The sequence below is a fragment of the Triticum aestivum genome, chromosome 7B, assembly GCF_018294505.1.
Source record: "Triticum aestivum cultivar Chinese Spring chromosome 7B, IWGSC CS RefSeq v2.1, whole genome shotgun sequence".
NCBI lineage: Eukaryota > Viridiplantae > Streptophyta > Magnoliopsida > Poales > Poaceae > Triticum > Triticum aestivum.
In genome coordinates, this window is record NC_057813.1 from 4,042,120 (window position 1) to 4,067,085 (window position 24,966).

Below are 24,966 nucleotides of genomic sequence, written 5' to 3' on the forward strand. Positions count from 1 at the left end.
TTCTTTATGGGTAATACCAGTGTTACTGCTTCATTCTTTCTTAGAAAATATCAATTTGTATTTGTGTGTGTAAGTATACACGCAACTACTATACTATATGCGTATAAAATATACTAGAGTGCGGAAATCGCACTATTATATGCTTATTCTTTACAAATCACAAAATATGTAATTTTGGCGCAAGTTTTTTTAAAATTATTTTTCCTCAAGGGTAATACAATGCCACTCATTCATTCTTCTTTAGGAAGCTCCATTTTCTGATTTCATTTTAGTCTTTATTCTAGTTTTTCTTCGTGAAGGATTATACCAATGCCACTAATTCTTCTCCCTTACACAACTTCCTTTTTTCATTTAGTTTTTATTTCATTTAATTCTTGCTTAAAGGTTATACCAATGCCACTAATTCTTCTCCCTTACACAACTTCTTTTTTTCATTTAGTTTTTATTTCATTTAATTCTTGTTTAAAGGTAATACCAACGCCACTAATTCACTCCTTAGAAAATTTCTTATTTTTTGAAAATTCAATACTATATGCTTATTCTTGCATATCATAAAAAATCACAATTTTAGTATAAATTGTGTGCCAATTTTGTCATTGTTTCTTATTTTTATTTTATCTCTTCTTTAAGGGTAATACCAGTGCCACAAATTCATTTTTCCTTGGGAAACATTATATTTTTTTTCTGTATTTCTACTTTTGTTCATCTATTCTTTAAAGTGACACCACCACAAGTATTAGATTTATTATAATTATGCAAACAATGTGGAGTATATCCATCTAATTTTTTTGTGACGATCATGCGAAGCTTTATTGATGTGTATATCCAACTAATGCAATTGGCCAACGTTGATTATATTATTCTGGCTTGGGCTCCAATGCGGTTTAAGAGAGTATTAGACCCAAAAAATGGCCGCTAGGGTCTGGCGGAAAAAGGGCGAAGCCCAGCCGCCGCTACCACGCACGCCCTTCGCCGGCGTGAACGGCGATAGCCTCGCACGGGGAACCCACCTCCGGAGCGGGCATGTTGCGGCCCCGTCCGCCAGATCTGTGATATTGAGCAGCTCCTCGCAGGAACCCATTGCGAGCGGAAGGAGGAACTCCAAATCGATAGGGAGTGGCCATGCAAAAGTAGCAGAATCGGGAGGGGATCGCAGTAGTACTCTTGGTCATACAGGTACACAGTTCGACCATGGTGGTTGTATCAGGAATCCTACTGCTATTCTGTATTCTGTCGCCGTTATTACAAAGAACAACAACGACAGGAGATATAGTCTGCTTGGCGTGGAATTGCCGAGGAATTGGGGGCTCCAAGACAGTCCGCGACTTGGTGTCCCTCAATCAAGTGCATCATCCTAGCTTTATATTCCTTTGTCAAACTAATAAGATAAAGAGAAGACGTTTGAGAAATCGGCTAGGCCTGAGAGGCTTTGCAGGAATAAGCAGTGCACGGTTCAGTGGAGGGCTGGCCCTCTTCTAGGATGAGCACTTGTATGTGGAAATAAAAGATCTCAATGAACGGTACATTGATGCATATGTGGGATCGTCTCCAGACGCTGTGACATGGAGATTAACTTGTGCGTATGGAGAGCCAAAGGCAGAAAATAGAAATCTCATGTGGGACACATTGAGGCAGTTGAAATCCAAGTCAGATTTGCCATGGACCGTCATGGGCAACTTCAACGAAGCGCTATGGCAATTTGAGCACTTTTCCTTTACCACTCGAGCTGAAGGGCAAATGGTGGCCTTCCGTGATGCCCTTGATGATTGCAAACTTGTTGATCTGGGCTTTAAAGGAGTTCCCTTCACTTATGATAATAAAAGGGGAGGTAGAAAGAATGTCAAAGTGAGGCTCGATCGTGTCGTGGCTGATGCAGGTTGGCGAGATACTTTCCCTGATGCCTCGGTCGAACACATTATTTCCTCATGTTCTGACCATTGTGCACTGCTGGTCCATCTTCAAGCTGAGAAATTGCCACAGAATAAGAGACGATACCGGCAGTATGAACTCTTTTGGGAAAGGGCTTCTGATTTGCCAGAAATTATTGAACAGGCCTGGGCTTCAGCTGGTGATAAGAGTGACCTGGGCGCTATCCAAGATTGCCTAGGAGTAGTCGCAAGTTTGGTAACATACTTCGCGAGCTTGAATCAGTCCATTCTGAATTGAATAGTTTGCTGATGCATGGAGCTGACAGTAAGGAGGTGAGGAAGCTTTCAGACAAGCTGAATGAACTCTTATATAAAGAGGAAATGCTTTGGTTGCATCGCTCTAGAGTTAACTGGCTAAAAGAGGGGGACTGTAATACAAATAGTTTCCATTGGAAAGCAATGTGGCGTGCAAAAAAGAACAAAATCGTGAAACTTCAGAAGGATGATGGCAGCTGGGCATCCTCACAGGCTGAGCTCGAAGGGATGGCCACACAATTCTTTCAGAATCTCTTCTCGCGGGACCCCAATCTGAACCCAAGTGACATCGTCAATTTGTTTGAAAAAAAAGGTCTCTGAAGATATGAATGAAGCCCTATGTAAGGAGTTCTCTGACAAAGAAATATCAGATGCTCTCTTTGAGATTGGGCCATTGAAGGCTCCAGGTACAGACGGCTTCCAGGCCAGTTTTTATCAAAGGAATTGGGGGACTATAAAAACAGAAGTTATTGCAGCAGTCAAGCTATTCTTTGCTACAGGTAATATGCCAGCCAATATTAATCATACCGCAATTGTTCTCATCCTAAAGTGGATCGACCATTGAACTTGCGCGAGTTCTGGCCTATCAGTTTGTGCACTGTACTTTACAAGGTGATTGCAAAATGCTTAGCAAACAGACTAAGGCTCATTCTTGGTGATATCATTTCGGTGAACCAAAGTGCGTTCGGCCCTGGAAGGCTAATTACAGACAATGCCCTCGTGGCCTTTGAGTGCTTTCACTTCATTGAACAGAACACAAACCCAGGGAAGAACTTATGTGCATACAAAATTGACTTGTCAAAAGCTTATGATCGAGTGGACTGGGGTTTCCTTGAGAAGGCGATGAAAGGCTTAGGTTTCTCTCACCGGTGGATCGACTGGATCATGTCATGTGTGACCACGGTCAGCTACTCTGTCAAATTCAACGGAACCTTGTTGGATTCGTTTACCCCGTCCTGTGGCCTCCGCCAAGGCGATCCCTTGTCGCCTTTCCTGTTTTTGTTAGTTGCAGACGGCCTCTCAGCATTAGTTCAGAAAGAGATCAATGACAAGCAGATTGAGCCTCTGAGGATATGTCGTAGAGCCCCTGGTATCTCACATTTGTTATTCGTGGACGATACAATGCTCTTTTTTAAAGCAGAAACTGAGCAAGCTCCGCGGGTGCAGCATGTCATCAACACGTATGCGCAAGGTACCGGACAGTTGGTCAATATTGATAAGTGCTCTTTGATGTTTGGGAAGGCTTGCCCAAATGTGGTACAAGAGGAAATCAAGCATGTGCTACAAGTCACACAAGTTGAGTTTGAGCCTAAATACTTGGGTCTCCCTACCCCAGAGGGCCGTATGACTAGAGGGAAGTTTCAGAGCATTCAAGAAAAACTATTAAAAAGAATGGTTCAGTGGGGAGAGTACTGCAGTGGCGGCAAAGAAATTCTCATCAAAGCGGTCGCGCAATCCTTGCCAACCTTTTTGATGGGTGTTTTTAAACTACCGGCAGGGCTATGAAGATCTTATGAAAATGATAAGAGAGTTTTGGTGGACTGCTAGTAAGAATCAGCGGCGCACACACTGGATTTCCTGGTATTGCATGATCAGACCAAAGACATGCGGAGGCATGGGCTTCCGAGACTTGCAAATTTTTAATCAGTCTCTATTGGCTAAGCAGGCATGGAGATTATTAGAAAAATTGATAGTCTTTGTGCCCAAATGCTCAGGGCTAAGTACTACCCAAATGGGCCACTGGTAGACATAGTTTTTACGGGTAATGCATCCTCCACTTGGAAAGCTATTGAGTACGGCCTCGAACTGTTGAAAAAAGGAATTATGTGGCGTATAGGTAACGGTGCAAAGGTCCGGATATGTAGAGACCCATGGACTCCCCATGGTACTTCATGTCGGCCCATACCCCTAGAAGACGTTGCTGTCTCAAATGGATTGCTGAACTGTTGAAAACTGATGGAACATGGAACAGAGGGCTACTACAACAATATTTTTATCAAGTTGACATTGATGTGATCATGAAAATCAAACCCTCACAACAGCTGGAGTCTGACTTTGTGGCACGGTTTCCTGATAACCGCGGCTGTTTCTCCGTGAAAAGTGCATACTTTCTTGGTTTACATGAGAAAATGCCTGAAAATGATCCTGGAGCGTCCAGCGCTCATCCGGATGGCCGGCACCCTGTCTGGGACTTGATTTGGAAGCGCCTCCAAAAGTATGTATATTTGCGTGGAAAGCTGCACATGAATCTCTAGCTACAGAGGCTACAAAAAAATTGAAACACATGCAATCTGTTCAGGCTTGCACCATATGCGGTCATGACACGGAGGATGCTCATCATGCCTTCATCCGCTGCTCCCATGCAGCCGGCCTCTGGAATGCTATGAGAGAAGTTTGGGACCTCCCCAATGATGCCGACCTTCAGGATACTGAGCCGGAGTGGATCTTCTGTCTCCTTGAGAAACGGACTGATCCCAACGACTCTTCATTATGATGATCCTATGGCGGGCTTGGCATGTTCGCAATGAAGTAACCCACCATAAACCAGCGGTTCCAATCGAGGCCTCTCGTCGCTTCCTCGCCAGCTATGTGTCATCGCTATTGTCGTTGGAACATACCCTGATGCAGACCCGACCAAAGGTAAACAGGTGGTGGATTATTTTGGTGAGCCCATATGGAAGCAGAAGCCCATACACATGTGGAACGTTGGACACCGCCAGTGCCCGGCCGCGGAAAACTCAACGTCGATGGGTCCTTTTTGCTCATGGATGGTACCGCTGGTGCAGGGATGCTTCTCGGTGATCACACTGGGGTTGTGATGCTTGCTGCAATCAGAGGTTTTGGGAACTGCATGGACGCACTGGAAGCCGAGTTGGCAGCAATTCATGAAGGTATTATTTTGGCCCTCAATTGGACTAAACTGGACATTGTGGTGGAGACCGATTGTGTCGAAGCTCTACAATCAATCTCAGCATCGGGGCAAGATCGATCAGCACATACTCATAGAGTAATGGAGATCAGATCGCTACTAGCTCAAGAAAGGAGGATTCATATAATCAAGATCAGGCGTAATGTAAAGATAGCTAGTCATACTCTTGCTCAAATGGGATGAACGCAACAGCGGACTGCGTGCTGGTTGCGCACGCCTCCTGACGAGATTGCGAGCATTGTTGCTGCTGATTGTAATCATATTACCTGATAAATGAAACTCCCTTTCCCGCAAAAAAAAGAGAGTATTAGACCAGAACAACGTGGACTCTAATTAGGTGGGCTTGTTTATGCGAGAGGGAATGGGCCAATGCCAGTGTTGTAGCGCCTCTAACTTGAGTTTTTTCCACTCTTGTGTGTTTCTTATCGGGTTTCACTATTTGCATCGGTTTTCTTTGGGTTTTATTTTTCCTTTTTCTTTATTTTTTGGGTACTTTGTTTACTCTTTTTATTTCTTCAATATTCTTTAATTTTATTTCTTTCTTTATTTCTGTCACTTTTTTAATATATTTTTTCATATGTACTTTTTTCATACACATTGTATTTTTGTATACATCTAAAACATTGTTATACATGTTTAACATTTTTAAAATACATGATTAACAATTTATTTTTCAAATATGAGTTTCTAATATTCTTTGAATATATTTAAAATATTTTTAAAATATATGTCAAATTTCTTTATATGACATTTTTTTAAAAAGAAACCATGCGAACATTTTCTATATTGTATATAGCTTTTATTTAATGTCACCAACAATTTTTCTGAAATCTGTGAACATTTTTTCAAATGGTATGAAAGATGTTTTTGAATTACATAAACATTTGTTTTACATTGTATAAACATTTTCTGAAAGTGTCAGGTAAATTTATTTTTAAACATGTGAACATTTTTTAAACACCACAAACATTGTTTTGAATGCTATCAAAAAAAAATTAAATACGCTAGCAATTTTCTTAAATACGGTAACAATTTTTTACACAACTTTCACTTTTCTCAAATTCACGGTTTTTAAATTGTTAAAGTAATTTTATACCCGCTCCCCTTGTTTCTTCCTCTATTTGGACCTTCAACTCAAAGTGAACTTTTTTCTTTGCAATCACTTTTTCTTAATCAAAGAATAAACCACTTGTTGATCGCAGCTAACAAAACTGACTCGCCCAAATTAGAATTTCAGGGACTGGCTGTTAGTTCTTCTGAAGAATAACTACCCGATGAAACCACGAGCGATCGACCGAGCTCAGATAGTGGGAGCCAGTCATGTACTCCAGTAGTACTCCCTCCGTAAACTAATATAAGAGCGTTTAGAATACTAAAATAGTGATCTAAACGCTCTTATATTAGTTTAGAGGGAGTACTAGTTGGAGCGGGACAAGGTTTCATGGGCAAGGATGACTCCGTCGGTCGGCGCATCCCAATGGCGACCACCGGGCCATCCAACTCGCGGCTCGCAAGTGGCTAGTCGTTAGTCGACTGAAAATAGAAAAACGGACAATCGATTCATCTTTTCCTATCTCAAGAGTTGGATCAAGATCCAACAGACCATGCTTCGTCTTTAACCTGAAACCACATCTACTGTTTCTTTTCTTCCTCCACACCCGCCTGATACAACCCAGGCCGAACCGTCGGCCACCACTGCCCACGGCCGGTGGCGCTCTTGTGCTGCCTCGCCGCCCCGCCCTCTCCTCAACCTCCTCCCACCGCCGTGCTGCCGCCGCCGCCGGCCATCCCTCTAGCCCCGGCAATGGCCGGTTTTGTTCTCCTGTGAAGCCCCACCAACGCCCCTAAGATGGATAATGGGGTGATGATGGCTAGCCCCTTCCTTCTCTCCGGCGAGGCCTTTCCTTCTTATTCCTTCATTCAAAATCGACTGATCCGAATTTGAAATTCAGCTGACTGAAATGTAGCTAAACAGTCGCGGCTCACATTGATGAACCGCGGCCACTTTACTCCACTCTCTTGGCCTCTCGTGCAAGTGCAGCCGTGCAGGTGTCACGCGCTTGTTCCAACATGGCCGTGGCTGGTTACCTAGTACACCACGTCCTCGCCAACCCAAAGACGAGCCGGACGTCGCCTCCTTTTGCATCCGTGCGCGCACGCCCGGCCGGATCTGGCAGCGCACGAAACTTGCACGCGAGGAGCGAGAAAGGTCTCGCTCTCACGGCCGGCCGGGTTCCCTCCCTCGCTCGCCTTTAAGTACGCGCCGGCGCCGGCCAGGACGAAGGGAGTGAAGCCGAGCACGCACGTACGCCACTCCAGTTGGCTGCCTCGTCCGTCGTCCGTCGTACGTCTCCCCCGCCGGCGGCCGTGCGTCCAGCAGCGGGGATGTGCGCCGCGGGCGAGCGCTGCGAGCTGTGCGGCGCGGGGGCGGACGTGCACTGCCGGGCCGACGCGGCGTTCCTCTGCGCGCCGTGCGACGCCGAGGTGCACGGCGCCAGCACCCTCGCGTCCCGCCACCGCCGCACGCGCGTCTCGCAGTCCAGGGGCGTCGTTCGCGTGCGCTGCGAGGCGGCGCTCGAGGGCTGGGCCCGGCGGATGGGCCTCGAGGAGGAGGTGGCGCGGCGGTGTGCCGCGGCTGCCGGGCATGTGCTCCGGGCCGAGGTCGCCGTGGCAGCGCCGCGCATGCCGCTGCGCGTCGCGATGGCGGCCGCGCTGTGGTGGGACGGGAGGTGACGGCTCAGGGCGTGCACGAGCCCGGCGATACGCTCCAGCGCTTGGAGGCCTGTGCGAACGTGCCGGCAGTGCTGATTGTGGCGGTGGCGGCGGCGATCGGGCGCGCGTGCGCCAAGAGGACGGCCGCAGTGGACGCCTAGGAGTGGGCATATGTCCCTGATGTAGCTCCGCCCATGCGTTAACACTGCAAGAAAAACGTTCGTTCCTGTAGATCTCCCGGTGGCAGCAATCCTATAGTTTTAGGCCTTCTTTGATTCATAGAGTAGAAAAATCGTAGGAATAAAAAAGTCATAGGAAACAAGATGACATACACCTTAAATCCTATGGATAGGGATAAAAAAATGCCTTTTAATTCACATCATAGGAATTTTTCATTGAGTTTAGGCTAATGTTTATTTTCCTATAAAATGTGGAGGATAGAAAGAATTCCTCCATAAGAATAGGATTCTATTTCTATAAACCAAAGGCCTTTAAAGAAATTTTTCCTATAGACATCCTATCCTATGAAATTCCTACAAAATTCCTCCAAACCAAAGGAGGCCTTAGAAGGGAATGCAAAGAAGCACTTGAAATAAAGCAACCAGGATGCCATTCTGATATATCAAAATGGCAACGTTTATTTTCTAATGATATTCCAACGAGCACAGACGGGTAATAAGGTCATAATACAAACTTTTATTTTTGTTATCATCATATTTAATACAATAACAATTTAGTAAATTGCAGGGATTTGCCTGGCTATTTTGTCTTTCATTTTATGCTCTAGTGGAACGGTAAAAACCTTGCGAAGCCGGTTTGTGCAGTGAGTATTATGCATTTATACATGTTTTTAAATCTTCCATGTGAAATATTTGTGCTAACTACATATATTTGCTTTTGCAGGATGGGTATGAGTCGAGGAAGCGGTTTTTATTATACTTGCTCAAACATCGTGCAAATGAAACTAAAGACAACTTGACTAATTATCGGGGGGATGAACTCCGAGCAGGCAACGAAACCAGGATCCTTTTCAAAAACAACGGGGCCGGCGTCACCCCTCAAGCCGGCACGCGCTTGGCCGGGTCGCTCGACCCGGCCAGGCCCCGCTACCCGGCCGAACTCTCCAACCCGGCCAGGCACCTCTACTCAGCCTCGACAACCGGTACAAGACAGCCGAACCCGACACAACCAAGGCTTCCCCAACAAGCCAGCTCCACACGTAGCATGCCCCGCAACCCAGCCACGGGTCAGCTCTCGTCCCATCCAGGCCGTACGATGGGACGAGTCTTCATCCACTGATGACCAAGGCAACAGTGCCCCGCCCATGCCTCTGGTCAGCCGGAGCGTGGCAACAGTGCCCCTCACCTACCCGCTGACCAGGCCCGGCGTGGCAACAGTGCCCCCGTCGTCACCGCTGACGACAGCAAGCGGCGACCTGACGGGCGCCACTGCACCCGACCCGACTCGGGCACGCCCTGACTATCGACAAGACGGTGCATAGTCCCCCTAGGCACGCGAGGCCCGCACCTAGGGGAACCCGGCGAACCAAAGGCCCCCAGCGGCTCCCAGCCCGGGTCCTCAGACGCTGATGACCCGGACCCACGAACTCGTAACATTACCATTGTACCCCTGGGGGTTGGCCTATAAAACCCCCCAGGAGCCCTTGCATACACGGGCAAGTAAGCAGAAGAGAGAAGCAGTAAGCACATAGGAAACTAGCCACCGATCAGTAGAACGCACCAGGGAAGAAGGAGCAGGCTAAGCCCTGGCCAGCCTTCCTTCTTCCTCCATACAGCTCAAGGAGCAACCTTGTACTATCACTACTAGGAAAAGGGCTATAGATAGGATTGATACTAATGGCGCACCAGGTAAGCAGTGCGCCACTACTATATACTAGTGGCGTACCGGTTGGAGGTGCGCCACTAGTGTGGAAGACACTAATGGCGCACCAGACACACGGTGCGCCACTAGTATTGATTTTTTTTCATTTTTCCATACATACTAATGGCGCATGATTTCAAAGTGCGCCATTACTAGTTCTAACAAGTAATGGCGCACCTTATAAACAGTGCGCCATTAGTATATATATATATATATATTACTTTTTTGCAAAACTGCTAATGGCGCACCGTGTCAAAGTGCGCCATTACTAGTTTAAACTACTAATGGGCACTTTTTGATATCATGAATATTTTTAAATTTCATGGACACTTTTTGATCTCGATCTCGATCCCATCCGCACCCTCCCCCGCTAGCTCCACCGCCGCAGACGACCCACCGCAACCCTCCCTCGCTCCACCGCCGCCAACGAGAACCCGGCCCCCTGCACCCCCCCCCCCCGCTCCACCGCCGCCAACGGGCACCCCCCGCACCCTCCCCCCGCTCCACCGCCGCCGATGACCCACCGCAACCCTCCCCCGCTCCACCGCCGCTGACGAGCACCCGGCCCCCGGCCCGCACCCTCCCCCGCTCCACCGCCGCCAACAGGCACCCCCCGCACCCTCCCCCCGCTCCACCGCCGCCGACGACCCACCGCAACCCTCCCCCGCTCCACCGCCGCCGACGAGCACCCGGCCCCCCGCACCCTCCCCGCTCCACCGCCGCCAACGGGCACCCCCCGCACCCTCCCCCCGCTCCACCGCCGCCGCCGATGATATTTTCAAGTAACAAATTTGAACATATTTTTTTAAAAATTATTACTGTTTTTATAAAATATATTACTGTTGTGATTTAAACAAAATTGAACATATTTAAACACAAATAAATATCAAACAGGATTTAAAATGCATAAAAAAATATTATATTTTTTTAAAAATTATTACTGTTTTTATAAAATATATTACTGTTGTGATTTAAACAAAATTGAACATATTTAAACACAAATAAATATCAAACAGGATTTAAAATGCATAAAAAAATATTGGGGAGCCTGGGAATCAAACCCAAGACCTCCTGGTGTGTGTGCTGCATACTGACCAATCGGGCTAGTGGGCGGGTTCTATTGTAGATAGGGTTAGGAGGTATATAACCTGACAAGTCGGGCTAGATTAAATTACTTATGGCGCACCCCTCGGTGGTGCGCCATTGCTATGGATGTACTTATGGCGCACCCCTGGGTGGTGTGCCATTGCTAAGCCTCCCCCACACTAAAATCCCCAATCCCCAATCCACACTCTAATCCCTCCCCTGCGTCATCTCACCTGCCGACCACCACTTCCCCCGTGCTCGCTGTCCCCGGCCGTGCACCCGACCACCCTCCGCCGTCGACCACCTCCCTCGACGTCCTCCTCCCCCCGCGGCCCCGCCTGTGTCAACCTCCCTCCCGAGCGCGACAGCTAGGGTTCCTAGCCGCCGCCACCGCTGCCGGCCCGCCGCCGCGGCGCGCCCAACCGGCCGAACCCTCCGCTGCCCCGCCTCCAGTACAGGCCCCTGCAGCAGCCGACGAGCGCGGCCCCGACACGCCCACCCTGCCTGCCCCTGCCGTCCTCCACCACCGGTCACCTCCGCAGCAGCCGGCGAGCCAAGGACGGTGCCGTGACCCTCGCCACCACCTCCCGCCGTCTCTTCCTGCGCGTGGCCAGCGGCTGCTCTCCTTCGACCGCGGCCTGGGGTGAGCCTCTCTTCCTTGCCTCTATGCTTCTTGTCCATGTCACTGTTCCCTGTTCCTCTCTTGTTACACGGATCAATGGATGTTAGATAGATGTATGTATGTTGATGTTAGTTAGGTATATGATGCTTGATGGATGGATGGATGAGTTGTGCTAGTTGCTTGCTAGATGGATGGATAGTAGTTTGGTTCTGTTTTTGCTGGTGTTTGGTTCTAAAGATGAGTAGCAATTATAGTAGGAAGATGATGCATAGTAGTTTTATGTTGTTGTAGTAGTTGTAGTTGTAGATACAGTAGCAGTATCATGTGCTACTATTGTAGATACAGTAGTTGTAGGAACATTAGATACAGTAACAAGTGTCATGTTGTTGTATTAGATACAGTAGTAGTATCATGTGCTGCTGAAGATGAGTAGTTGTAGGAAGATGATGCCCTAATGGAAGTGACATGAATATTTGGCCTACCTTTTTTTCTTGTAGAATTTTTTTATTGACGGTATAAACGAATCAGAGACTCGCTAGGTAGGTTCTCCTAATTAATTAGAAATGATGCATCTTGCAATTAGGGGGAATATTGCAACCTGCTGCTAAACTAGATCATGAATATGTCATTGCTTTTCAGTGAGCTCCTAAGTGTACAAGGCAGCAAGGAGCAAGCGCATCATATATAATAATGTTGTGTTTGTTCTGGCTGACTTTGGGAACAGATTCAAAGACAAATAAAAAATTCAGAAAAGAATTTTCCTCTCACTACATCTCTGTCCATCTGGTTTGTCGATGTTGGTTCATTAATCTTAAGCCCATCATGTTTGTTGGTTGTTTGCTGTCATGTTGTTATTACTTCCATTAGGGCATCTGTTGGTTCATTAACCTTTCTAACATCTGCATATTTCAGGTTTCCGAGGAGGTAAAGGAAGTGAAGTTCAGACAGTGCAGCAGCAGCAACACCTCCAAGGTGAGAAATATGTTCCTATTTATCTTTTTTTGCTCAAGTTCTTCAGTACATCATATAATATAGAGAAGTGCAGATCAAGTGGTGCAATCATATACATCTGCCACTTAAGTCATCCTTCCCTTTAAGCAGAGTGATGCCTTTCGATGTCACACAATAATGTTTGTTGCAAGAACATTCTGCTCTTAGTGTTTGTTTGTTTACAAAGATCCTCCTTATATATACTGATGATGAGTCTTGTTGAAACCTTACATATGTTGGTTCCTGCTTATTTGCTCCAATGGCACAAACTTGAGCTGCTAGCATAAAAAGTGTTGCAGGCAACAGAAAGTGAGGAGCTACTGTCAAAAACTTGAGCTACTGTCAAAAAATTCAGTTAGGTACAGTTAGCATCATGTAAGAAAATGGCCATAATGTGCCTTGATAATGATGTATTTTGTCATAAAAATATATAGTGGACTGCCATGATAATGACATGGTCCTGTGTTTGCAAGCTGTCATAATCTTCAGTTTACTTGACTTTTGAGCCTGCTAGTAGTTTACTTCCATGAGTTGTTTTATTGGCATAAAAATATATAGTTTTGCTGCTGTTATGCCTGTATTCACTGCTGCTGCTGTACTTGTGATGATGTTGTAGGTACCCCGAGAGGCCCTTGAGTTTGCCGGAATGTCGATTAACTTCCGTTCCGGTAAATTCGGGTACTCCATATGTCCTATTTTCAGCAAAGGTAATGCTGAAATTTTCCGTGAATTTTAGCATGACTTTGCTAAAAATAGGACATATGGGGTACTTGCGACTAATGCCTGTTATCATGCATGTTTTATGATCTGTTGTAAGGGTACTAATTGGTCTCTTCTGCTGCTTATTAGAGATGGCGGGAAGCAGCCACCGTCGATCTGCGACACCACAGTACGAGTTGGATGCTTCCGAGTTCTTCACTATCATACTTGAGACTTCAGTATCATCCATGACGCAAGTATATAAAATGAGAGATCTCCCCTTCACCCATCTCATTATGATATCTGTTGTTTGCTACATCACTCATTGTCCCAAACTGCAGAGGCTGCCTGACAGTTTTATGAACATGCTGATGGGTGAAGATCCGCCAAATAATGTGAAGCTGCGACAAGCCGACAGTGGGTTTCAAAGGCAGTGGGATGTGGAGTTGGTGATCAAGAAGGGCCACATGTACTTGTCTCGTGGGTGGGAGAAGTTCTATCGTGCCTACGACCTGCGGCTGGGGTACTTCCTTCTCTTCAGGTACGACGACGACGCCACCATGCTCATTGTGAAGGTGTTCAACATGACTATGTGTCGCATGCGCTACGCTGCCGATGATGATGCCGGTACATTCTGCCTCTTCTTATTCCTCTACTTTGGCTTTGTCTCACATTGATTGTTAACGGTCATTGTTGCATTTTGGACAGGTAATGGGAGCAGCAACAGCGACATTGGCTACAGCCAAAGCAGCAGCGACTACGGCTGTAGCAAAAGCAGCAGCGATTCTGGCTGTAGCGAAAGCAGCAGCGATTCTGGCAGCAGCATAGACAACAAGAAGGATGATCCGGACTGGAGTGCGGTAGAAGAGGAGTAGAGTGAGGATGAGGAGCTGCAGGATGACGATGGGCATCAAGCTGAGGATGACCTAGCGCTGGTGGTGGCTGACCAAGGGCAAGAGATGGTGGTGGCTGACCATGGGCAAGAGGTGGAGGTGGCTGAGGATGACCTAGCGATGATGGTGGTGCCTGACAATGACCACGCACCGGTGGTGGCGCCGGCGATCCCACAGCTGGGCGACATGACCACGCCAATTGTGGTAGAAGACTACATCCCACTGCCTCCACTGCCTCCACCGCCTCGCCGCTCTTGGCGCATCAGGGAGAGGAAGGAGAAGGATAAGGAGAAGAACAATGCATGAGAACTGAACTTTGTCAGGTATGTCAGATCTCCTATAGGTTAGTTATCCAAAATGATATATATATATATATACTTAGTTACCTATGTTATCTCTAATATGCTTAGTTTCCTATAGGTTAGCTTCATTTTTACCTAAGTTGGCTCTAATATGCTAACTTAGAGCTTATATGCTTAGTTTCCTATAGGTTAGCTCCAAAATAACTTATGTTAGCACAAAATGATCAAGTTTACATAATAAGCTTATAGTCTTTTTCTTATTCTTCTTCTTTTCCAAAATGACATAGGTTAGCTTCATTTTACCTAAGTTGGCTCTAATATACTACTCCCTCCGTTCGGAATTAGTTGTCGCAAAAATGGATGTATCTAGATGTATTTTAGTTCTAGATACATCCATTTCCGAGACAAGTAATTCCGAACGGAGGGAGTGACTTAGAGCTTATATGCTTAGTTTCCTATAGGTTAGCTCCAAAATAACTTATGTTAGCACAAAATGATCAAGTTTACATAATAAGCTTATAGTCTTTTTTTTATTCTTCTTCTTTTCCAAAATGACATAGGTTAGCTTCATTTTACCTAAGTTGGCTCTAATATACTAACTTAGAGCTTATATGCTTAGTTTCCTATAGGTTAGCTCCAAAATAACTTATGTTGGCACAAAATGATCAAGTTTACATAATAAGCTTATAGTCTTCTTCTTATTCTTCTTCTTTTCCAAAATTCTTCTTATTCTTCTTCTAGTGTTCTTCTTTTTCTAGTATTCTTCTAGTCTTCTTCTTTTTCTTCTTCTAACTTCTTGTTTATCATTTTGCATATTTGATTTAATTGACGGAAGCTTGCGTGGATGGAGTGCTTCTTTTCCATTTGTGTTTTTATTTTGTATCAATGTGAAACTTTTGTGAATTGATGGATAACGGTGTTGGATGAACAATGTGAAATTTTTGTAATATGTAACGATGGAACTATGTGTTGGCTATGTATGTATATATGATGGAACTTGTGTGTTGGCTATGTATGTATATATATGATGGAAATCGTGTGTTGGCTATGTATGTATATATGATGGAACTTGTGTGTTGGCTATGATTGTTATATGGATGCTTGTTGTATATATATGTGTTGGATATCTCATAGGTGAAATAGTGACCTGAGATTAAGAAAAAAAATTAAAAAAATTGTGACTAATGGTGCACTACCATGTGATGCGCCATTAGTATAGAAGACGCTAGTGGCGCACTGTGGGCAAAACTAATGGCGCACTACCTGGTGCGCCATTAGTATACCAGATACTAATGGCGCACCAGTGGTGCGCCATTAGTAAAAAATACTAGTGGCGTGCTACTAATGGTGCACTGGTAATGCGCCATTAGTAGGCAAAACCAGTGCGCCATTAGTAGGCTTTTTCCTAGTAGTGTATTGCATATCAACCACACTCGGCATGATTAGGGGTGTTATCTCTCCGGAGAGCCCCGAACCTGGGTATGTCTTGCGTCCCGTGCTTGCTCATGCCAACCCTGCCTCTGGAGCCCACCAGTGCCCTCGAGCCTCCTCCTCTCTTTAGCCATCACATGGCATCTGTCGTACGCCCACCATGACAGTTGGCGCCCACCTTGGGGCAGCTCGAGGAGCTGCCAGGAGCATGCTTCAGATGGGGCCTCTCTCCGACTCCGACTAGCCCGTCATGCTGGCGGACGACGTCGTCGACGGACTCGCCGATTACCCCAGCGAGATATTCAGCTACATCGACTCTCCCCTGTCCCTCAGCGGTGGCATTTCCGCCGGGGCAATGGATGCCCACGTGGAGGTTTTCGTCACCGGCACCGACGCCTCCTCTTCATCGAGCAAGACGAGGAAGGCCGCCGAGGCCAAGGCCTCAGCGGAGCGGGCTGCCTCGTCCAACCCGCTGCATGCCGCGATGCAGAGCCTCCGCGTCCCCATCGGCACCAATGTCGAAGCCACAAACGTCACTGAGGCCCGAGCCCAGCTCGAGGAAAGGCGCCAGCAGATGCTGGACCTGACCGAGATGCTCGCCGCCACACAGCGTCACCTGGATTCCGCTCAGCTGGAGCGCAATGCCGCCTACGGATTCACGCCCGCCACGGCCGAGCCAAGCCCGGTCGCTGACATGCGAGCCTGGGAAGGAGCGATCGGCCGCGCCCTCGGCACCGTCCCAACCGTCTACGAGACCCCAGTGAAGAACATGTGCGTTGCCCCAGGCGGCCGCGGTCGACCTGGATCAGCTCACGGGCGAAGAACTGAAGGAGCGCATCGGGCGGATGCGCGACCTCCTCAACACGGCCAACGCACAGCAAGACCGCTTCAACCAGCTCGCCAAGCCGGCAGGATCCAGCTCCGCCCGCGTCGGTGGACCCGGCGAACTTCAGCACACGGCGTCCTCGCCGCCCGGTGAGGCGCACTCCGACCGGGCCCGGACTCGGCGGACCCGGCCCCAACGGCCGCCGGTGGCTTGGACGACGAGCCCGCCTTGGAGAACCAACACGGACCTGGCCAGCCAGGCCGGCATCCGGCTCCGACCGACCCGGCCCCCCGCGGCCTGGTCACCAGTCGACTCGGCCCGCATGCCATTGACAACACCGACGCTCGCCACCGCCTCGACCAGCTCGCTCACTCCCTGGAGGTGGAGGAAAGCGGCAACATTGGGTCGGCGTGCTTCGGCCCACGCATCCGGGAAGAGCCCTTCCCAAAGGGGTTCATGCTTCCCCGCGACACCCCCAAGTACAAAGGAACTGTGAAGCCAGAGGACTGGCTCACCGACTACACCACCACCATTGGCATCACTGGCGCCAATAACCGACTCGCCGTGCGTTATGCACCGCTCATGCTCCAAGGGTCGGCCCGCGCCTGGTTGAACAGTCTGCCAATGGGCAGCGTCAACATGTGTAAGTGCATCTAGTGCCCCTTAGTGATTTTGGTGTATTGAAGACTTATAGGTTAAGGGACTGATGCGTCGTGTGAGTGTACACAGGTCTATAAGTCTATGAGGAGTTTGATATTTACAGAGAAAGTCGACCCCTAAAAATGGAGTTCTTCACCTGAAGACTTTGGATTTCTGAAGACTTTCTGAAGACTTTGAAAGTGAAGAAATTGGTGTGACCTTGAAGACTTGGTAATCATTCGAGGAACATGAAGCGTGAAGACTCTTGTTTTTACTATTTCTTTTTCTTTTTCTTGAGTCATAGGAAACACCGTACTGTTAAAGGGGGTCGAGGAAATACTAAGGAAAAATGTCCATGTGATGCTCAACTCAAAATCCTACACCTACCAATCCTTTCGAGTGAAGCCATTGGAAATCTCACACAGTTCAGTCATATTCTTCAGTGACAGAGACGAAGTTCTTCTGGTCTCTGAGGAATTTGTTCTGACTAAGGAGTTAGGAATTCGCCTATGCGGATTGCCTACAAAGTGAGGAACATGATAGCCCTGAGGTATTTGAGAGTCAAATATTCCGACCGTTGTTGTGCTACCCGCCAGCTGTCCCAAAATATCTACCCACCTAACGGTCATATCATTGAAGGGCATTTATGTCTTATCATGTCGGGCTGCTCCCTAGGCTATAATATAGCCGCCCCCTACAACCACTAGTTGGTTGGCTGCTCGGAGAGAAACTGACACTTGTCATTTGAGAGCAACCCATCCTCCAAGGACTTTTGAGTGAAAATCATCAAGTGAGGAAATCCCAAACCCCAAACCTACAAACCCCAAAGTGATTGAGCATCACTGAAGAGATTGATCCTGCATGGATCCGACGCTTGTTTCCTTTGAAGACTGTGCTTCTTCCAGACGGTTAGGCGTCAAGGTCTAGAGCATCCAAGAGGAATTGTGGATCGCCGAGTGACCGAGTTTGTGAAGGTTCGGAAGTCACCTGAAGACTTACCACGAGTGATTGGGCGAGGTCTGTGTGACTTTAGCTCAAGGAGAATACGGTGAGGACTGTGTGTCCGGGACTGGGTGTCCTTCAGTTTAAATACTCAGCCGCTCCAACCAGATGTACAACCGAGACAGCAGTTGGAACTGGTCTACCAAATCATTGTCTTCACCAAGCCAACTGGTTCTATTTCTTCAACTCTTTCATTTCCTCATCTCTGTTGTTGTGTGCTTGTTCATATCCGGTTGAAGATTTTTGACTGAAGACTTTCTCAATTTGCTCAGTTCAATTTCTTCAGTCTGTCCGTCTTCACCTTGTGTTATCCTGTGTTTACGCTTTCTGTACTTTGTGCTTGTCTTCATTTCATCATGATGACTATGCGTGTGTTCTGCTATGTTTACTTTTGAGTATTTATTCCGCTGCAAGTAGTTCTTCATTTAGGAATTTCCTCACCAGCAATTTCCTCAGTGAAGAATTCATAAAAATCGCCTATTCACCCCCCCTCTAGTCGATATAACGCACTTTTAATTGGTATCAGAGCAAGGTACTCCCTTGTTCTGTGTGATTTTGTTTTAACCGCCTGGAGTTTTAGTTATGTCGACCGCAGGTATGAACAAGGTCTCTGCTGGGTGTCCAACCTTCGATGGAACGTACTACCCCTACTGGAAGAATAAGATGCGAATGCATCTTGAGGCAATTGATAACGATCTCTGGTATGTTGTGGAAAATGGTGTTCCCTCAGTCACACCTTCCCTGAATGTTGCTGATGTGAAGAGATTCAAGCAACTCGATTCTCAAGCGAAGAACATCATATGTGGCCATCTAAGCAAAGGGCAATATGGTAGAGTGAGTGCTTTGGAAACTGCTAAGCTTATCTGGGATAGGCTCTCCAAAGTAAATGAAGGAGTCTCAACTCAACGTGACTCTCGTGTTGACGTCCTTTGCAATCTCTTCAACCGCTTCAAAAGACTCGAGAATGAAAATGTTCAGCAAACCTTTGATCGCCTCACTGATATCTCAAATGAGCTTCAAGCGCTTGGCGCCACTGATATCACTGACCATGAGGTGGTGAAGAAATTGCTAAGATCGCTCGATTCTTCATTTGATACTCTGGCACTGATGATTCAAGAGTGTGCTGATTACAAGTCACTTGATCCTGCTGATATCCTCGAGAGGCTAAACACTCATGAGATCCAGCTTGCTGAGAAGAGAGAACTCTATGGTTCGAGCTATGGCAAACCACGTGCTCTAAAGGCCAAGGCAGTCTCTGAGTCTGAAGAAGTGGACTCTACCAGCAGCCTTGGTGATCTTGAAGAACTGAGCCAGGAACTTGCACTAGTGAAGAAATTTCAGAAGTTCTCAAGACGTGGTCTTCTTGGAAAATCCTCAAGGAGCAACGATTCCTCATCTAGTGACTACAAGAAAAGGCTGTGCCACAAATGCAAGAAACCTGGTCACTACATTCAATATTGTCCTCAGTGGGACAAGGAACTAAAGAAGAAGAAATACAAGGATTAAAGTTTTGATGATGCCAAGAAGAAGAAGAGATCTTCAAAGTCTTCATCATCAAAATCCTCGAAGCCTTCATCTCACAAGAAGAGCAGCTCCAAGAAAGCTCGGGCATTCATTGGCAAGGAAATGGATTCTGAGGCTGAATCTGAGAATCATGAGGAAGAGGAGACATCCGAGGAGTCCGAGTCTGGTGTGGCAAGCCTAGCTCTTGCTACCGCTTTCGTCAGCAAGTCTATCTTCAACTCTGAAGAAAATGGCAACATCAACAATGCTGATGAAGGAAATGATGACTACGCTCCCACCTATTGCTTCATGGCAAAGGGTGCAAAGGATGATCAACCCAAAGCAAACGAGTGGGTCTTCGATAGTGGATGTACGAATCACATGACTGGTGACAAGAATCTATTGATGGATGCTCCTTTACACCGTCACATCTGAAGCATATCATCTTCGCAGACAAAGGAAAAAGTCAGGTATTGGGTCTAGGTAAGGTTGCAATCTCAAAGGATCGACACATGGACAAAGTCATGCTCGTCGAGTCCTTAGGATACAACCTCATGTCTGTCTCAATGCTTTGTGATCTTGATATGGTTGTTGTCTTTGGAAGATATCGTTGTGTTGTGATCATGGAAGCTGACCATTCCAAAGTCTTCGAAGGCTTTAGGAGAGGAGACTTGTATATTGTTGATTTCTCTACAGGACCACAACCAGCCGTGTGCTTACTTGCAAAAGCTTCAGAAGGCTGGCTATGGCATCGACGACTTGGTCATGCTGGCATGAGGAATCTGCACACGCTTGCGAAGAAGAAGCATGTCATTGGCATTGAGAATGTCAAATTCCTCAAAGATCACTTGTGTGGAGCTTGCGAAGCTGGAAAGATGACAAAGGCCAAGCATCCAGCGAAGACTGTCATGACCACCACTCGACCATTTGAATTGCTTCACATGGATTTCTTTGGTCCTAACCATTATTCTGCTATTCTGAATGATGCATCTCAATATGGCTTTGTTATTGTTGATGATTATTCTCATTACACATGGGTGCACATTGTCACTTACAAACATGAAGTGCAGGAAGTCTTCAAACGATTTTCCTCGAGGGCTTCAACCAACTTTGTTGTGAAGATCAAGCACATCAGAACTGACAATGGGACCGAGTTCAAGAATTCCGGTCTTGATGGCTATCTTGATGAACTCGGAATTACTCATGAGTTATCTGCTCCTTATATTCCTTAGCAAAATGGTGTCGTGGAGCGCAAGAACAGAACCCTCGCAGAAATGGCTCGCACTATGCTTGATGAATACAAGATGCCTCGTCGCTTCTGGATTGAGGCAATTGATACTGCGTGCCACATCATCAACATGGTATATCTTCACAAATTCTTCAAGAAAACTGCGTATGAACTCCTCACTGACAAAAAGCCCAATGTGAGTTATTTTAATGTCTTCGATGCTAAATGTTGGATTAGAGATCCTCATCACACATCCAAATTCTCACCGAAAGCACATGAAGGTTTTATGCTTGGTTATGGAAAGGACTCGCAGACCTACAGAGTCTTCAACAGCATTCTTCACAAAGTTGTTGAAACTGTAGATGTGCGGTTCGATGAAACTAATGGATCGCAAAGAGAGCACCTACCTTCTATGATAGATGAACCATCACCTGAGGGTTCTATCAAATTCAAGGCTACTGAGGATGTCATCCCTACCAAAGAATCTGCCAAAGAATTCATTCTAGATCGTGATGATCACCGGGCTGGTGCACCTGAAGAAAATGGTGCTGAAGAAAATGCTCCTAAAGGGAATGCTGATCAAATTCCTCGAAGACAACCCACTCATCCTCGCATTGCTAACGAAGTGCAAATTGAGAAGATCATTGATGACATTGAAGCACTAGGTCCTCTCACACGCTCAAAATCTTCACATTTATCTAACTTTTGTGGGCACTTTGCTTTTGTCGCTATCTCAGAGCCCACTAAGGTAGATGAAGCATTTCTGGAGCCTGAGTGGATTCAGGCTATGCAAGAAGAATTACACCAATTCGAGCTCAACAACGTCTGGGAACTGGTCAAACGACCAGATCCTCGCAAGCACAACATCATTGGCACAAAATGGATCTACCACAACAAGAAAGATGAAAATGGCCTTGTGGTGAGGAATAAGGCACGGCTTGTAGCTCAAGGCTACACACAGGTTGAGGGAATTGATTTCGATGAAACTTTTGCACCTGTTGCTAGACTTGAGGCTATTCGCATATTACTTGCTTATGCTAACCATCATAATATCACTTTATATCAAATGGATGTGAAAAGTGCATTCCTCAATGGTAAGCTTGAGGAAGAAGTGTATGTTGCTCAACCCCCAGGTTTTGAAGATCCAAAGAATCCCGACAAAGTCTTCAGACTCAACAAGGCCATGTATGGCCTCAAGCAAGCCCCTCGGGCGTGGTATGATACTTTGAAGGAATTCCTCATGAAGAAAGGCTTCAAACACGGTTCACTCGACCCAACTCTTTTCACAAAATCTTATGATGATGAATTGTTTGTGTGCCAAATATATGTTAATGATATTATCTTTGGCTGTACTGACCAACGTTATAGTGATGAATTTGCCTATATGATGAGTGAAGAATATCAAATGTCTATGATGGGAGAATTGAAATTCTTTTTAGGTCTTCAAATTCATCAACAGCGCAATGGCATATTCATATCTCAGGAGAAATACCTCAAAGATGTATTGAGGAAATTTGGCATGCAAGACTGCAAAGGGGTCAAAATTCCTATGCCCACCAATGGCCATCTATGCACCGATGAAAATGGTCAAGACTTCGATCAAAAGGTATACCGCTCCATGATTGGCTCTTTATTGTACCTATATGCATCTAGGCTAGATATTATGCTTAGTGTTTGCATGTGTGCCCGATTTCAAGCTACACCGAAGGAATCACACCATAAGGCTGTGAAGCATATTCTTCGATATCTAGCTCACACACCAACACTTGGATTATGGTATCCCAAGGGCTCTTCATTTGATCTCATTGGATATTCAGACTCTGACTATGCTGGCGATCGCGTGGACCGCAAGTCAACGTCAGGCACATGCCATTTCCTCGGACGATCTTTGGTCTGTTGGTCCTCGAAGAAACAGAACTGCGTATCACTCTCCACTGCTGAAGCTGAGTACATTGCTGCTGGATCATGCTGTGCTCAATTACTATGGAAGAAGCAAACACTCAAGGACTATGGCATCAACGTGAATATTGTGCCTCTGTACTGCGACAATGAGAGCGCTATCAAGATTGCTCATAACCCAGTTCAGCACTCGAAGACAAAGCACATCCAAATTCGTCATCATTTTCTTCGTGATCATGTGTTGAAGGGCAATATCTCCATCGATCACGTAAGCACTAAAGATCAGCTGGCTGATATCTTCACTAAGCCCTTGGATGAGAAGAGATTTAGCAATTCGCGGTGTGAGCTAAATATCCTAGAATCTTCGAATATTCTCTGAAATGGACACACATCCTAACACTTATGTTGACTTGATGACTTAGATGCGCAACACACGAAGTAACATTTTTCTTCAATCAATGAAGACTAACCCTCTAAGTGTGAAGAAATCAATGAAGAAATTGATTCTCAGAACCCTACGACAATTGTACGCGGTGTCTGAAATCAGCTTTCTTATACGGTGGGTTACGCCACCAACCAAAGTTGAAAATCTTCAATTTGAGTTTTTCTTCGTTTTTGAAATTCCTCAGTTTTCAAACTCTTCAACTTTGGATTGTCTTCATTTTTTCCGGTGTTGTTCTTCATTTGAATATATATATATATATATATATATATATATATATATATATATATATATGAGTTTTATGTCCTCTATAGCATTCACTTATTGCTAATTCTTCAAGTTGATTTCTTCTGCTAAGTGAATGTGATCGGACCCTTCCCCCTCTATGCTAAACTCAACCCAGTCTATTCACAAATTCTTCATGTGAGTTCTAATTTGATACTCGTTCAAAATCTTCACTGTGTCCTTGACAGATGAAGAAATTGCGAACGGAAACTTAAAATAATCTTATCTAAATTTTCGGCTTTGCCACTCAAACCGTTCCGCATCCCATGATAATACTTATCTATTCACCCACGATCCTACAAGATCGCCACCTCACAGTACGTGGGTGACACATGTCACGTGAATGAGAAGGGCCAGGGGCACGTTCATCCGAAATCTTCGGGCGAACAGTTTTTCACTGCCACTATAAATACCCCTGCCTCTTCCTCACTTCACTTTTACTTCGCTCGACCTCACTCCCGCTCGAGCTTCCCAAACCCTAGCGCCGCCGCTACTTCATCGTTGTCGGTGAGGAAGAGCTTCACTGCCTCGACCTCGTCGCCGTCGTACTCGTGCCGGTTGCGGATTTCCTCACTCCGCCGCCGCCGTAGTCGTCTTCCTCTACCGAGTTAGGGCGTGGAAGATCTGAATGGACGAACTTCACTCCTACACTTCCCAGTTTGTCGTGTTCTTCACTTCGAGTAATTAAAAGCTACTTTTACTGCCCGCTTTGATTCATGTGTTTTTCTTGAAAATCTTCAAAGGTGTTTGTTCTTCAAATCTTCACACACTAAACACCTCACATGTTATCTGTTCTTGATTCGTTTCTCTAAGCAATGATTTTCTTCAAGATTCCTCAATTGTGTGGATTTTCAAATCTGTACAACTCTGGAACCTAAGATTAAGAACGCTTAGCAAAATTCTTCAAGACTCATCTGGTCAAATTCCTCAAACCTGTTCTTTTTGAAAATCTTCTGAGAACGCATATGACCTCTCCAAATTCCTCGCAACTATACTCTGTTCACAGGTACAAATGTCCGCTGCTGAATCACTAGGTTCTCATCAACTTAACTCATTTGCAGCGTTCCTCGAAGAAAAGTTGCATACCTCTTCAGAAACTTTAGTTGTTCATATTCCTCAGCTGAAGAAAATGGACGATGGTAAGAAGCCACAGAAGGGAGGAAAGAGGCCTGAGGTCAATACTGCATTTGAAATCCCAGAGGACATTTATGCTGGATACTGCACACCCCCTGAGGAAGATAGAAATCAGCGCAAGGTGCGCATTCAAAAGATAGAGAGGATATGGGCACGAGAATGGAGGGAGTACAGGTATGTTACTGCCAAGTACATGAAGAAATTCGCGCTCAACCCTCCATGCTCAAGACCTCCATTGGCACCTGGCCAACTGGCGGATCCCACCAGCCTCAAGCACGGT

The 24,966-nt window shown here is 46.2% G+C and overlaps 1 pseudogene; it reads left to right on the forward strand.

The window, feature by feature from the left end:
• The first annotated feature begins 7,497 nt into the window (after positions 1-7,497).
• LOC123156209 (zinc finger protein CONSTANS-LIKE 15-like) lies at positions 7,498-8,172 on the forward strand (annotated as a pseudogene).
• The last annotated feature ends 16,794 nt before the right edge of the window (positions 8,173-24,966 follow it).